The 15,919-nt window shown below is 44.7% G+C and overlaps 1 long non-coding RNA gene across 1 annotated transcript; it reads left to right on the top strand.

Annotated features, from left to right (window-relative positions):
- Positions 1-13,196: 13,196 nt before the first annotated feature.
- On the top strand, positions 13,197-14,183 carry LOC139055316 (uncharacterized). Its single transcript, XR_011511668.1, has 2 exons — positions 13,197-13,737; positions 13,802-14,183. It is a non-coding gene; the product is annotated as an uncharacterized lncRNA (long non-coding RNA).
- Positions 14,184-15,919: the final 1,736 nt, after the last annotated feature.

Below are 15,919 nucleotides of genomic sequence, written 5' to 3'. Positions count from 1 at the left end.
TGCCCTGCTGCATATCAGTGGTTAAATATACTTCAAAAAAAAAATGTTACATTTGTTTTTCTAGTAAGTTGAGTAACCAATGAAAGCACTGCAAGAATGCATTTTCTGTTTACAAAAGATGTGTGTAGCCTCATTTACTGAATACAAGTGTTGCCATTTCCCATATAAGAGCATTGGCTTGAAGCAGTAACCATATAATGTTGATGTGAGAACAGAAAACATGTAATGCAATTAATAATTGTATAGTGTGCCACTGCTTCTTAAAGTATGTCACTGGATGCCTTAATGGGTTTCTTCAATTTAGAAGTCCGCTGGCATCTCACTGACAAACCTATGTAACCATAATAGTAGCTGTGTAGGCCAAAAGCGATTAGCACTCCCAGGCAGTTTTGCACATGTGAATCGAGCACTCGCCTGGCTTCTGCTAGTTGTGCTTCATAATGCAATGGAGGGAGATTTTGGTGCACTCCCCACAGCTGCCACCAACTTTAGGATGCCAAATAGTGGCTGCGACACTCCTGATCTGCAGTTTCAAAACGACATCCAACCAACAAGGCCTTCAGGAAAGGACTCACACTGAGTACCACTGGGTGTAGAAACTGTGGTATTGACTTGCATGGATGACGAGTACTGGAAACTCATTCAGTCATCAAGGCAGTCAGAGTGCAGCCCTCACTTCTGAGTTTAAGGCTTCACCATTCTATCCAAACCGCTGCAGCAAAAGGCAGACTTCAGTCGAGAAGACGGCACTAATTGAACATACCTCTGTATGCAAGTGGAAATGTATACTATTGCTGACAAGTTTAATGTGGATGACACATCGAAAGTTGTATGCAAATGGACAGTGACCATAAGAAGCCTTGAAAAAAACCAACAAGAGCACAAAAACCTTCCACAGGTCTTTGGCATCCAGTTTGAATGGTTGCATGTGTAGTGAATGTTGTCATCTACTGGATGCTGGAACGAAAACTTCCAGCAAGTTCTGGGTGCCTGCAGCCAGTCCCGATTCTAAAAAACTAACACTTTTGACATCGTTTGAGCCAGTGGGTAGAGTTTCTGGCAGGTCCATGTGGAAAATGAATGCCATGTGCAAGCCCTTGGCAATCCCTGGCCATCTAGAACTTGAAATTCAAAAAAACCCAGTAATTTTACTTACAACGAAATTAGTTCAGAGGACACCGATAGAGCATTTGATATTGTCATTTCCTTCCTTGTAGTGATGAAATAAGAGAAAAGCTTCATTACTCTTTGATTTGCAGCACAATATTTGGTTTTCTTGTAAAATATATGGCAGGAAACTCATTTTATGCCACTATGGTGACTATGAGGGTTCGATGAAAATTTGCTGCGGCCAAATAAGATGCAGTTGTCCAAGATTGGTTAAAGTTGTATGTGTAGTGAATTTTGTCATGATCTGGATGCTGGAACGTAACCATTCCAGCAAGTCCTGGGTGTCTGTAGCCAGTAGCGGTCTCGCCTCTGTTCCAGTTTCACCAATTAGAGTTGTGCCTCCTGGTTGTTGCACCTTTAATCTAAACTGGACTTGATTGCATCGTCAATTAGCAAATACATTATTTTTAGGCTTATCTTCATCGCTGAAAGCAGACGTTGTCTGATGGTGCAAATTCATGCATATAAGGTGGATGTCATAACAGTTCAAATCCATAAGCTTTGATTGCTTCGTGGGATAGCCTGCTGTGTGGCAGAGCACCTTGTTGTGAGCAAAATGACAAGACACTAAAGTTTTCTAAGACACTTCTTTCCAATGGTGGCTTTCAGCTTTTCGGAAAGGTTCAAGTAGCAGCTGACATTGATTTGCTGGCCTATATAGAAATAGTTGGCCATTGAAATTCCCTAAGCGTCCCAGAAAATGGGTGCTATGACTATGAAAGAGCTAACCAGCTCGCTCATGGTGCATTACATCAAATACCTGTCACAGTACCTTAGTGGCTATGGCATTGAACTGCTAAGCTGTAGGTTGCGAGTTTGATCTTAGCTGCAGCGGCCTCATTTCGATGGGGGCAAAATACATTAACACTCATGTATTTCGTTTTATGCCTAGGCCCTGACTATTGGGGGGGCTCCAGGGCCCGAGCCCCCTCCGAAGTTTTTTATGGAGGGCAGATCCCCCCCTCCCCCCCCCCAAAGTGTCATTACCACAGTTCTGTTACCCACATAATTTGAGGTTTCTTTTGAGTTGCCTGTACCTTTTCACTTAAAATTTTATTATGATGGTGGTCGCGAGCTGTATCAACAGGCGTGTTTAGCCTGGTGATCAAGGCCGGCAATTTCTCCGCCCAAGCGCCTCTTTTAATATCACTGCGGTGTTTCACAACACGTCAATCAAACCAGTCTCCCTTGAAGATGCGATAAGGAGACGAAGTTCCTTTGTGGGCTATAACTGTTCCTTCGGGGAACACAAGGTGCTGCAGGCACGTATGTGGAAGGTCCGTGCATATTTTCCAAGAGAGCACGCCTTTCATCTTGGAATTTTGGGCAGGACCACAGAAAGTGTTAAATTTCTCCTGTCTTGTCGCATTCCGTGCAGTTCGGAGAATTGATGCGCTCTGTCTTAATCCTGTCCTTATTTGATATAAAAGTGAGGCCTCCTCTCTACGAAATCTCTTGGTTACGCAGGGCATATGTGGTGGAACCCAAAGTGATTCAAAGCGATTTCGAATGTCAGATTTTTTAAAATTTGATTACTGTTTGGGGCCTTGACTTTGGTAGGATGATAGAGCGCTGCATATGCAAGAGCATCGTTTTTTCGTTCCCAGCAATACCAATGTGGGAGTGAATCAACTGAAATGTTACTGTGAAGCCTTGGTTGCCGAGTTCTTTCACGAGGGCTAGTTATTTTAGACCACAGTAGAGAGTTCGTAAGGAGAAACACATTCTGTGGACGCAAAGTCTTTAGTTTGTGCAGAGCAGTACCTATATAGTCACTCCAACAACTGTCGACGAGGCTATACATTCTAGACAGCCAGACCACGCATATCTCAGAGAGGGAATATAGAATGCAATTGCACAGCAGTCTTCGTCTACTTTGACAGAGCCATCTGTGTATACTTGGAGGTGATTCAGGAAAGTTGTGTTCAAATGTTCCAGAACAAGTGACTTGGCTTCTTCAGATGGAATGCAGCTCTTTGACTGAAATTGTGATACACTTAAGTTGCAGGTCATATCTTCAAATGTCCAAGGCGAGTCTACCTTTTCCCTCTTGTCTTGAGCAGCGCTATCTTCAGTGCTGCATAAAAATGTGAGTGCAGCCTGTAACCTACACCTATCTCATCTGATTTGATCTGGTGTCACCCTCAGATATTCAATCTAAGTGCTTAGAAGCGGTACACAGAAAATGTCTTCAACTGTACCTGGGAGACCGTGGGTTGGCATCGAACAAAAGAAGTGCTCTATGGAGCTGAGTCGCACCCTCTGCAACTTCAAGCTTCCCAGACTCTCATGACCCAACTAATAGGTTCAGTGAGTCCTTGCCTGGCAAAGCCCTCTTAAAATTTTATTGTGGCTAAATGCTTATTACATCATTGTCAGGGTGAATGTGCACAGCATTTAATTCATATTTTCACTTTATTTCTGCAAATCACAACAATAGGAGGACAAGTGCATTAGAAGCACCAGCAGCGGCTATCTCATCCACATTTCTTCAGTTCGTTTCTTTTTTTTATTTCTGCTGTGATCACTATGTAAAGACAATATATTTAGATATATACGGAGGACAAAGCTTACTATATTTCTTTAAAGAAAATGAGGTAGCCAACTAACAATTATTTCTAATGGTATGGATAGTGTATGCCTAGAGAATGAATATGTTGTATGTTCGCCTCACTTCAAATTGCTTTGCATGCTTTCTTGGCCCTGAAAAACAGCTCTAGCCTTCAGTGACCCCTTCGACAGAGTCTTTTTAACGACTTTTGAAATGCACGTGAATGATATGTGTCTCAGTATTGCTCTCTTTCCAGTAGGCAATGCTAATGACTCATGAAAAAATATGAACCATGAAGACCTACCTCGAGTATAAAGCATATTCATCGGCTCGAAGGCAGCCCTGCCTTGTTTGCTATCCGCTCTACGTTGTGGACCACAAGACCAACTTGTGCTAGAAATAAGGCAGCTACATCACGAGCTAGCAGAGAAACGACATGAAATCACTTTTCACAGGCTCCTAGGCCACTGTGGCATCAAAGGCTATGAAAACGCCAATGAAGCTGCTAGGAGGGCTCACGAAGACGCCATAAAGGAACCAGTCCCACATCAAGAACTGATGCAGCAGCAAAGGTTTGCATTCTAGCACGTGGTGCCACACAATCCATGTGGAACACGCCAGCTTTCCGACATACTCAACTGTACCATCTGGACTATCCCGAATCAAGACAACTTTTCTCTGCCGAATATGGCTAGGGGTGTCTTTCACGAATGCATTTGCTTGCCGCATCGGAATGACTGGCAGTGCTACTTGTGATAGTTTCGGTAGCGAGGAAACAATCCAACATATCATCTGTCATTGTCCTCGCTACAGCTCCCAGAAACAGTTGCTCATGACGGCGTTGGCACTCCTCGATGACCAGCCATTTTCTGAGCCGACAATCTTGGAGTGCCAGCTGATGCGACCTTCACACCAGAAAGTGGTGAAGACGCTACTGAGGTTTCTCCAGTCAAGTGACCTGCTTGAATGACTGACACTACTGCGTTCCTGTGTGTGTGTGTGTGTGTGTGTGTGTGTGTGTGTGTGTGTGTGTGTGTGTGTGTGTGTGTGTGTGTGTGTGTGTGTGTGTTCCTAATTTTTCTTTCCCCTCTCATTCCTTTCATGTGTGTGCATTTCTTAAAGATCTTTCTGTCTCTTCCCCAGTGCAGGGTAGCAAACTGGATATCTATCTTCCGGTTAACGTCCCTGCCTTTCTGTTTGATCTCTCTCTCGTGAAAAAAATTAAAGCTTTTAATAATTTACATTTATTAGGGATGGTAACATCGGCACTTCCGCGCGGCTATGGTGGCGTTGTGCTACTCCGCTAGCCAATCGCAGAAGCAAACGAAGTTGTCCTGCGACATTTTCAGTATGGCGTCGTACTTTATATTTCTGGAGCGTCTGCTGTTCTTGGAGAGTTTTTTTCATCAGCGGAAACGATGAGATGTACAACAGACACGGACAAAGTGTATGGAGGCCGAGTATTTCACTCTTCAAAAGTCCGCGGTGCATGTACGGTATATTTTTCTGCTGAGCCCGTTTTACTCGTGAAACTTGACAGTAAATAGTTGCAGCGAAGCAAGCATTTTATATCAGTTCAATAAAGAATTAGGCTTTCACCGTTCCATTATAATAGACGAGGGAAAATGTATAAACTTACGCGCTTATAATTTTATTTTTCTGGTTGCCGCCTTGTTTAGGTAACAGGAAAAGTTGGAAGTACGAGCTATTTGCAGCCTCGCGGAGAAACAGTGGCTGGCGGACTCGTAATAATAATAATAAAAAAAAAGCGCGAGAAAGACGCTGCAGTTTCGCCGGAAAGGCGAAACTGTATTTGTGATAGCGAAGTATGGGAAAATTACACTTAAGAAGATTCTTAACGTATAAATATGCATCGGAGCTACACCAGTGTAAAGGCCGCACCCCCAACTTGACAGTCAACATTTAAAAAAGAAGGAATCCAACCGAGAAGCAATCGCGTTCGGCACACCGAACGTGATTGCTTCTCGGTTGGATTTTTTAAAATAACTGTCAAGTTAGGGTTGCGGCCCTTACAAGGGTGTGGCTTTTATACGGTAAGAACCTTCATTTGTGTGATTGTTTTATTCTTAACTAATACCCTCTTATATAATAATGAACGAAAAGAAAGGAAACCGAGGAGCCTGGTTTTATGCGAAGCATATTACGAGAGCTCAACCCAGCTCCTCAGGCGCGGCGGTGTCGCCTTCAATGACCTTTGACCCCATGCCATACCACGTGACACCGTGACGTCACGACAGAGGAGAAACGGGGCTCCAACTCGCGCCGTCGCTCGCGGCGTCGCGGCGGTATATAAGCAGCTGCGCTTGTTTCTAGGTGGCTTTGGCTCAACTCTTGCAAGATGGGCTGGGTGGGAATCGAACCAGGGTCTCCGGAGTGTGAGACGGAGACGCTACCACTGAGCCACGAGTATTTTTTTTATTACCTTGATTTCAACACCAATCAAACGCGTACAAAGTAGGTCACTTGGTGCAGAAAAATAATATTACATCACTTCGAGAGACTAAATATTTAAAAGGCACTCAAAGAGGATATCACAGACACCAGAGTGTCAAGCTCCTGAAACCACTCTGGGGGTTCAATCATGTGCTTGAAGGCATCACGCGTGTATGTAAGACTGTCATTTAGGTGTTCCCTCGCAGACCTTTCATCTACGCGGGCATTCCTGACATGCAGACGCGTTTTCCACACGCTGCTCATACACAAAAGCATCATCAAGTCAGCCGGCACTCCCCCTGTGTCTGCACACGGTAAGAACCGAGTACCGAAAGGTTTTACTGAGCCACGAGTACGATGCTTCAAAGCGGTACAAAAGCGCCTCTAGTGAATGCGGTGTTGCCTTAGAAACGAGCTGTTTCTAAGGCTCAGGCGTGCGTCGCTTGCTCAGGCGCACATTTCGTTGCCGCGCCGAACGCTGCGTTGCTCGACGCTCACCGCGTCCAATGCGGGGCGCGTAGTCGCTGCGCCGTAGCCCATTGTCTTACACCCCTTGGCGGGTCGACGGTAACGCTGTCGCGTTCCAATCTTGAAGGCGAAGCAGAGTAACGCATGAGTTGTTTCTTCGTCTAGCCGAACCAAATATAGCCAAGCAACAGCAGTTCACCAGGCTAAACAGTGGTCCAACAACTAAAATAAAGGCTAGTATGCTTCGTATCCTGGGCTTAACCTTAGCTAAGCCACAGCCATTTTTTGTTAGTCATATCGTAAGAAGCCGACAAGCAATGACAGCATATGAGAAATTACTTGTGCTTATCAATTGAATTAAATTATAAATTAAGGAAAATGAAAGTGGATGAAAAAACAACTGACCCAGGGTGAGTTCCAGTAGATCCAGTAGTTCCGATTCCCGAGAAACTGGATGGGAAAACGGCGCCGCGGTAATAAGAGCATCGCACGCACAAGGCAAAGACGTGCTCGTATTCCACTTGCGGTCAGTTGTACTTTCATCCACTTTGCATTAATGATTTCTCTAATTCAATTAATAAGTAAAAGTAATTTCCCCTATGCTGTCCTTGGTGTCATTGTTTAATTGTTGGCTTCTTATGATATATACAGGGTGTTTCAGCGAGCACTTTTAAATGTTGCCCCCCTGTGGCAGATATCACAATTCTAGTTCATGAGCTGGTCTACTTTAAACGGCGGACAATACTTGTAAAAAAAAATTGAGATGCGAATCGACTTATAAGCACACAAGTAACTGGAACGCCAATGCATTTCTCCGCAAAGTTCGGAAATTTATATCTCGAAACTGGTGTCGTCCTGAGAATTTGTTCCAAGTGGATCCGCCTTGCGAAGTCCATGGCTAGAATTTGTAAATTGCAGTATCGGTCATAAGATAATTAGCTAAGAAGGTAATTAGTAAATTCTTGTTAATTAGCCGATTTTGCATTTCATTTTTTTTTTTGCTAGTGGTGTCCGCCGCTTCGAGTAGACCGGCTCATAAACTAGAATTGAGCTATCTGCCACCAGGCAACCTTTAATAGAATCTGAAGGCGTTCGCTTAAACACCCTGTATATACGAGGGGAAGTAAAAAAGTAAAGGTACTAAGAAAAGGTACATTTATTGTAATGATAGAAAACTGCAACCTACATTATTTTCCTATGTAACCTCCCTGCACTTCAACGCACTTTGCCCAGCATTTCACAAGTTTTTTTTTATCCCGTCGAAAAAAAAAATTTTTTTTTTGGATCGCCTACAACCAATTTTGCACTGCATGAATGACTTCTTCATCGGTTGCAAATCTTCCCCTGCGCGCTTCCTTCAATGGTCCAAACATGAAAATCTCATGGAGGCAGGTCTAGACTATGGCATGTGTTCCAGCAATTTGAATCCCAATTCCGTTATTGTTTCGGCCGTCCGTTTGGCAGAATGTGGCCGAGCGTTATCTTGCTACAGTATGACACCTTTTCGCTGTTTTCTACGACGTTTGGATGTGATTGCAGATTTCCATTTAGTTCGCAACACATCACAATAGTTCTCACTTCACAGTTTCGCTTCTTGGAATGAAATGAACGGCTACCACACCTTCCATGTCCCAGAATAGGGTTAGCATAATCTTACCAGCTGATGGCTGACGTTTAAAGTTCTTAACTTCTAATGATGATGAGTGTTTCCAAACCATGCTCGCAGCCTTACTTTCCGGTCCGTGATGATGTACCCAAGTTTCATCTACTGTAACGATTTGCTGTAAAAATCCATCTCCCTCGCTACGATAACGGGTCAAATGCTTGAGATGTCCAACCTTTGTGCCTTATGCTGCGCTGACAATTCTTTTGGGATCCATCTTGCCATAGGCGCCGACTACGGAGGGGGGGGGGGGAGGGGCTTCGTGGCCTGAGCCCCCCCCGGTGACGCGGAAGCCTAAGTTTCAAGTGACCTAAAGTGTCATTCCCAGAGCTTTGTCAACCACATCATTTGAGGTTTCTTTGGACTTGCCTTGACCTTTTCACTTAAAATTTTATTGTGGCTAATAGCTTACTGCATCATTGTTGGCGCGGATGTGCACGGATTTTAATTCATAATTTGCTTTATTTTGGCAAATCCTGACAATAGGAGAACGAGCGCATTAGAAATACCAGCGGCGGCTGCCTCATCCCTATTTTCTCATTTCAACATTGTTTTAAATTTCCACTGTAAACATCATGCACATATACAACATATTTAAATAAATACACCGGGAAATAGTTTATTATATTTTTAAAGAGAAGGACGTAGCCATTTAACAATTATTTCAAAAAGTATGGATAGCTTATGCCTAGAGAATGAATATGTTGCTGTATGTTCACCTCGCTTCAAGATGCTTTGCGTGCTTTTTTGACCCTGAAAAAAACCTGTAGACTTTAGTGACCCCTTCGGTAAAGTCTTTTATCAACGGCGTGTGAAATGCATGTGAATGATGTGTCTCAGTCTCGCTTCCCTTTCCAGTAAGCAAAGCTAACGACTCGTTAAAAGAAGCACTTCTAATAATTTACTACATTTATTAGGGATGAAAACATTGTGACTTGCATGCTGAGGTCATAAATATATAGAGGGTGTTCCAATTAACTTTCATGCACCAAGGTAAAAAAGAAGCAATGCGTTACTCGAAGGAAACCCAGTGCGTGTTGTTTCCAGTACAGTGAAGTAGCTGCCTGTAATTTTTCGTTACTGAAATTTATCGAGACGTATTATTATAATTATCAAAGTGTCAATGAGGTGTTTGTAGGCACTGCCAAGGGAGATCTAACTGCGGTATTTTCAGCGATGTACTGATTGCGTACCATTTTCTTCAGACTGATAAGTAAACCCTGCGAAATATGGCGAATACCACGTGACTGCGCTCCCACCCGCATCATAAAGCAGCGCCCTCGAACAGGCTCCTTCTGAGTTAGGCAGAACGAAATGAAGGAAATAAAGAAAAACATCACCGCCCAAGCACTCCGTACAGATGATTAACCATCGAAGCTGAAACGTGCGGCGCCGGTGTTTATCACTGGGTTAATCTCGACGGTTCATTAAACGACGGCTTGGTAGGCGGCCCGATCCTCGATACGCAGTTGCTGCTTGCGCTCGCCTGCACGAGCCTGTTTTTGTGTCCCGGCTGCACCATCGGGACGGCGTAAACGAGCTCATTCCCGGTTCTGTTCGCGGCGTTGCTGATCGAAAGCTGCCTGCTCCTCAGGAGTATGTATGACGCATGGCCTACCCATTTCGGAGCCTGAGAAAAACTGCTGCGCGCCCGCTCAGGTGCGACGGAGAGCAACGACGTCGCTAGTGGCGCAGCCAATTGCGTGACTCTTTTTCGCTTTTTTTTTGTGCATTCGCATGGAGATGCACCGGAAGCGTTTTCGGGGTACAGGTGACAGACGGACGGACGGAGGAATCGGCTAGCCATATACAGCTTCGCTGTAAAACGTCGTGATCGAGCTAGTGCCTTATCTGCCAAGCCTCCGCCGAAGTAACACGTCGCGTTTGGTGTTGGAAACAAGCTGTGATAGCTGTTGTCTTAGCGTAGATAGAGTGCACGGATGGTCTGTTTTTTGTTTTCTGCCACAAAAGGCGAGTTGACAACGTCAGTGCAGATGTTTAAAGGTGCGTTTTGTTTCGTCCAAGTCGCCTTGCCTTTCTCTAAGGGCCAGACAATGAAATCTTCCTTACCTCAGTAAGGAAGCCTTCATTGCAGTGAGGCTACCTTATGTCACTCTGAAAGGTTCCTTACTGAGGCGCCCTCGGTGAAGGCTTCCTTGGTGCTTCCTTGGGACTTCCTCAGCATAAGAAGCCAAACAATGAAATCTTCCTTACCTCACTAAGGAAGCCTTCATTGGGGTGAGGCTACCTTATGTCACTCTGAAAGCTTCCTTACTGAGGGGCCCTCGGTGAAGGCTTCCTTGGTGCTTCCTCAGCATAAGGTAGCTCCAAAGCTACCTTCATGCGTCCTTACGCCGCTCCTGGCCCTGAACGAGCGCTTCACCTCACTGCCTTACCACATGGCATTCGCTTGCGCATGCGCACTGTCGCCCACCTGCGGAGAAGAGCGAGCACGGTACGTCTTGCCAGGCATGTTCGTTTCAGTCACGCGTGCGGCATGCAAGCATTGCTAGGCGTTGCTAGGCGTTGCAAGACGCCGGCGTGCCAGCGTTGCTGGAGCATATCAAGTTTTGCACTGTAATGCGCAACTTTTTTTTAACTTTAGTAAACGAAACTAGAAGAAAGCGTCCACGCTTCTCTATATTAGCTATTCAATTTAAAGATTGTGCGACGATACAACATTTTTTAATAGAATAATGGTGTTCGCGGAAAGATTTGAAGAGATAATCTCGAACCCAGGCACGCGGCAACCGCTCCTTAGGTGAGGACGGGTGAAGGGAGCTTTCAGAGTACGCTTGCATAGAGTTAGTAGAACAACTCTAGAGGAAAAGCTGGGCCGGAAAAGTGGGAACCTCTAGGGCGCCGCCCTGTTGCTACTGGTCAATGTGGCCAGCGCAATTACTATTGAAAGAGCTGAGAACAAGTACAGGTCACCTTATGCTTTGTCACCTAAAAACGCATACCTGATGGCTTTATGAAGGTGGTACGTTAATATTAAGATTACAGAAAGCGATCGCTAAGTCCGTGACTTATGTAAATCACGATGTACGAATTCATGCAATAAAGGATGACGCGAATTTCGGTTTCGAATCTGTTTTTTGGATGCGTAGTAGTTTCGTTTGACATGCGATCGCGCGTCGACATCGGACGCTATGACACACTCGTGCCTTATGTGCCACCGAAGCCCCGAAGTGGTCTGGCATATACCTTCACATGTAAGTAAACGAATTTATCTCCTTGTTGAGAATATCACGCGAGTAGGCAGCTCTTGTGGTACATCACAATCGTTCGAGAAGCGTCACAGTAGAGCATTTTTCTGCATGCGGAGCGGTGTTTTTATTTGCAGGTTTCCCTTCAGTAGGAAATTGCTGGACAGGCGGACCAGCGCACCGGAATTGTACTGGCGAAGCCACAAGCAACTCAAAGAATCTGTTTAATTGTTGCACTTTGAACAATCATGCTTCTACAAAGGCCACAGCAGAAAAGCAGCCTGATGACCGAGTATTTCTGTGCCACGAAGTAATCAAGAGGCGAGTGCCTAATGCGGACGAAATAGAGTGCATCGAGACTTAGAACGACAGAAAGCTGAGCTAGTTCGTAAGGATTCATTATGCAAAATAGAGGTGAGGCGTGCAGACAGGACACAAGAGTAGAGAAGTGGGCGGCGCGCGTGTTGTTTGCTTGTAAATACTCTACTCTTGTTTCCTGTCTGCACGCCTCACCTCCGTTTTGCATAACGAGTGCATCAAGCCACATATTAATAGCTTAGGCGTTTTATTAACTGTGCAATATTTTCAACACTTCCTTGCATGCCATTTCATGTGGCATATCTTTTCTGGTCACAAATTTGTGCAGCGAATCTATTTGCATGATCGACTCCGGGCCTGTGGGACCGTTCACTTGCACTTGATGCTGAGTCTTTTACATGTACCCATAAACTGCAGATATGCGCATCAGATCCCTGCGAGCACTTTCAAAATTCAATTATTTTCGACAACAGGCACATATGCAATACTGACATAATCCGGAATACCACTAAGCAGCTGGGACACATTTTTGTTGACCATACTCGCAGGTAAAATAAGTACATCATGTGGACAGCTCCAGCTCATTTTCCTTAAGTCAGTGTGTACAAGGGTTATGCAAAAATAATTTTTTTCTCGCGCACCGATTATTTTGCTTTATAAGCAAGAGAACCCACCACGTTAGTGTAACGTATCTTGTGCATCACACTAATATGTGCTTTCATTTACCAAGTGAGATGAGTTACTTTTATGGCTCATTCAGTCATATCACACTGCAAGCTGCATTCATCAATCTTCAATGGGATTTTGCAAATGTTTAATGAAACCTGTTTCCCTTTTATGCAGATATGCAATGGCAAGCCCTTCCGTGTGTTCCAAAGGTAAAATTTAAGCTCTAAATTAAAGAAGACATTTCTAGTCAGAAACAAGCAAAAATAGTGAATGCAGAGTATCAGAAGCCCAAGGTACAGAAATTATGAGAAGTGTCTAATGATTTTAAGGAAAGAGTCGTATTTAAAAATGCAAGACCCTTTAGTGGAGGTCAAGCAAGTCAATATAGGTAGAATACTCTGCAAAATTATGCGAGTGAGGGGATGTCAAACAATGGGTCAGGAAATGCATTGTTTTTCTGCAAAACAAAAGCTGATTGCCATTACATAAGTCACTTTAGCATCATGATGAATTCAGAAATAAACCAAAAAACAAGACACGCAAAAATAAACAAAACATTTAATGATATTTCAGCAGAACTTTTTGTTGGGCTAGTTGGTGCATATTACTGAAGTACTATAGCGCCAAACAAGACGACACAAGAAGAAGAGACACGGACATAAGCGCTCGTCCGTGTCTCTTCTTGTGTCGTCTGTTTGGCGCTATAGTACTTCAGCCATTTAATGATGCTCTCTCCACACTGGGATAAATAAAAACAAACACATCACATCTAATGTGGACATATCAGATGCCTTGTGAAACATAAAGGAACAATTCAGTTTCGAGCTATGGCACTTGCCGCATAGATGTGGGGGGGGCCTTGCACCAATAGTGATAGTTACCACTGCATTTAGAAATTGAAAGCATTCGTGCAGACAAGGATGATTCTTTATATTTTTGGCTACCACTTCAAATGCCTCCACCAAGTGTTACAATGCTGCACGCAGCCATACTAAGGATCTCGCAACAACACCTGCAGGTAAAAAGCAGAAGCAGTCAAAGTGCTGGTGTGTTCTGGACACTATGTTTGAAAACTTTTAGGCAAGAAGAGTGCAAGAAGCAGACATAACTGCATTTATTTCCATAATTCCCCATTTAAATGGCCTTTTCTTTTTGCTTAGACAATGCCTACGCCTAGCCACAGCAGCTCCCTCATACAGACTCCGCAAACCAAGAGGCCGTGGAGGCAAATGCAGGTAAGAGGCAATAAGCAATAGCACTGGTATAGACATTCATCTAATTTCTTTTTATTTCGTTTAGGCAGCCAGCACACCTCGAACAGCCACCTTGACTGCGGGTGTGTCACCCTAGTCGCCAAGGAAACCTTTGAGGGAAAGTGACAGGCAATGTGAACAGCCACTCCTCCATGTAAACAATACTCTTTCTCTCGGACGACTCCTACGCCTCACCACGCCAGCACACTTGTGCACAAAGATGCCGCAGAGGCACGTGCAGGTCAGAGGCAAGAAGCAGTGGCACTGGTGTCGACATTTACCCAATTTCTTTTTCTTACACTGAGGCAGCCAGCACACCTCGAACAGCCACCTCGACTGCGGGTGTGTTAGTTGATCCCTGTTGTACATATGCTCATAATAAACTTCAGTAAACTTGAACTTCATAATAAACTTGAAGGCAAATGGTACATTGATTATTGTATTTTTGAACATTTATTGTACACATACAATATATGTTATACTTTGCAGTGCTACAGAGCGTATTTTGAAGCTTCCCCCTATATTTTGCACCTTTAATTACGTATGTGTTGTGTGGCCCTCAATGCAGTTCATGTTGTAGCAGCTGCTTTGTCTGTGTATCGCACATTGGCTTAAGCTCGTGATATCCACATACTTCTCTCACATATACAAAATAAAGTTCTATGTAGTCCTCAGTGTTACAACAAAAAATGAAAGTAAACAATCCGATCGTGTAATTATGTTTATTACAGTGATTCCTACGACAGTTACTGACAAGTTGACAACTTGAACTGGTCAATCGGTCCATAGCCTCCTCTATTTTTCAAAAATAAAGGAGGCTATGATCCGTCATGGCAAGGAATTGTATGTATACATAAAAAAAGGGGGTATGTGTGTGTTTGTAGTGGGGGTATAGGATTAGGGCGATACGAAAAAATGTACCAACACCGTCCTCTAGACCCATTCCGTTGAGGTACCGTAACAAAACGTATTATGCATAAAATTCATACAACCAACTCTGATATTACTACAGACGCCAGGCGACGCGAGCTACATTTGTCATGATGCATTCGCGACTGCACCGGATGCCCTCCACATTATTCTCGTTAATCGTGCTCACTGCGCCGAGGCAAAAGAAAGACCATGGGCGCAGGTGCCTTTAAAGTATCTCGACCTTGCAAGGCACGGCTGCGCGTGCCAGGGGAGCTGTCCGTGCGAACACTCCCTGGCACACACCTGCCTCGGCGGCCCCAACCTACGTACCGTTCTGCTTCGAGCTTTGATCCCCCCACTGTCCCTCGGGTGCCCTGGAGTTCCTGCGCCGCCTGCTCTACTACCATCTCAGGTGCTCTCCTGAGACTTCCGTTTGTCGGTTACATGTGCCCTACAGCTGGATCATTACTTATAATAATAAAAAACCCGATCTATCGTCACGATGATAGATCGCGAAAGCGGCTTTTGCAACATACCGCGCCCGTGCGAAGATAATTACGGAACGCCAACGAGGAATCTGACCACAGCTTCGAGCTCGTAACGTCGTCGAGTGACACTCCTGCAACAGGCGTGACCGCTGAAAACCGCATACCGCCAGAAGCTTGAACAGGATCATCCCTCGGTTGCATAACTGCCAGCTCTACGGCCAACATGGACCACACCCACACCATCCCGCAACATAGAATAAAGAACCGACTTATGAAGCCCAAACACACGGCTGCACGCACACATCACAACACTTCAAGCATAGAGAAAGCTTCAAGCGAGACGCCATGCTGCTACGCTGCTACTGTTGCCGGATTAAAACTGACTACTGTCACCAAGTCTAGCAAGCGTCTCAGGAGCTGGCAACCTCGGCGCGTAGCAACATGGCGGCGCTCTTGAGGTTCCCGATTTTAATGCATGGGCCCTATGGGTAGCTTGTCCTCTAGTGTCAGTATAGTAACTCTATGTACGCTTGCTTCCTCCATCGGTCCTTCGATCGCTGTAAGGAGGCCTCACGTAAGGTTAGGAAGCGCTCGAAGGAAAGGAACTAGGGGTGTGCGAATATTCGGAATTTCAAATACGAATCGAATATTTTCCATATTCGAAGCGTATTCGATTCGAGAAATGCATGTTCGGAAATTCACGAATATCCGAGGACGGCCGAATAACGGTGGAAACGGCGAATATTCGGATAGACTGCGAATAA

Source organism: Dermacentor albipictus, chromosome 1 (assembly GCF_038994185.2).
Source record: "Dermacentor albipictus isolate Rhodes 1998 colony chromosome 1, USDA_Dalb.pri_finalv2, whole genome shotgun sequence".
In the NCBI taxonomy this organism is placed as follows: domain Eukaryota; kingdom Metazoa; phylum Arthropoda; class Arachnida; order Ixodida; family Ixodidae; genus Dermacentor; species Dermacentor albipictus.
This window is presented reverse-complemented; position numbering and strand designations above follow the sequence as displayed.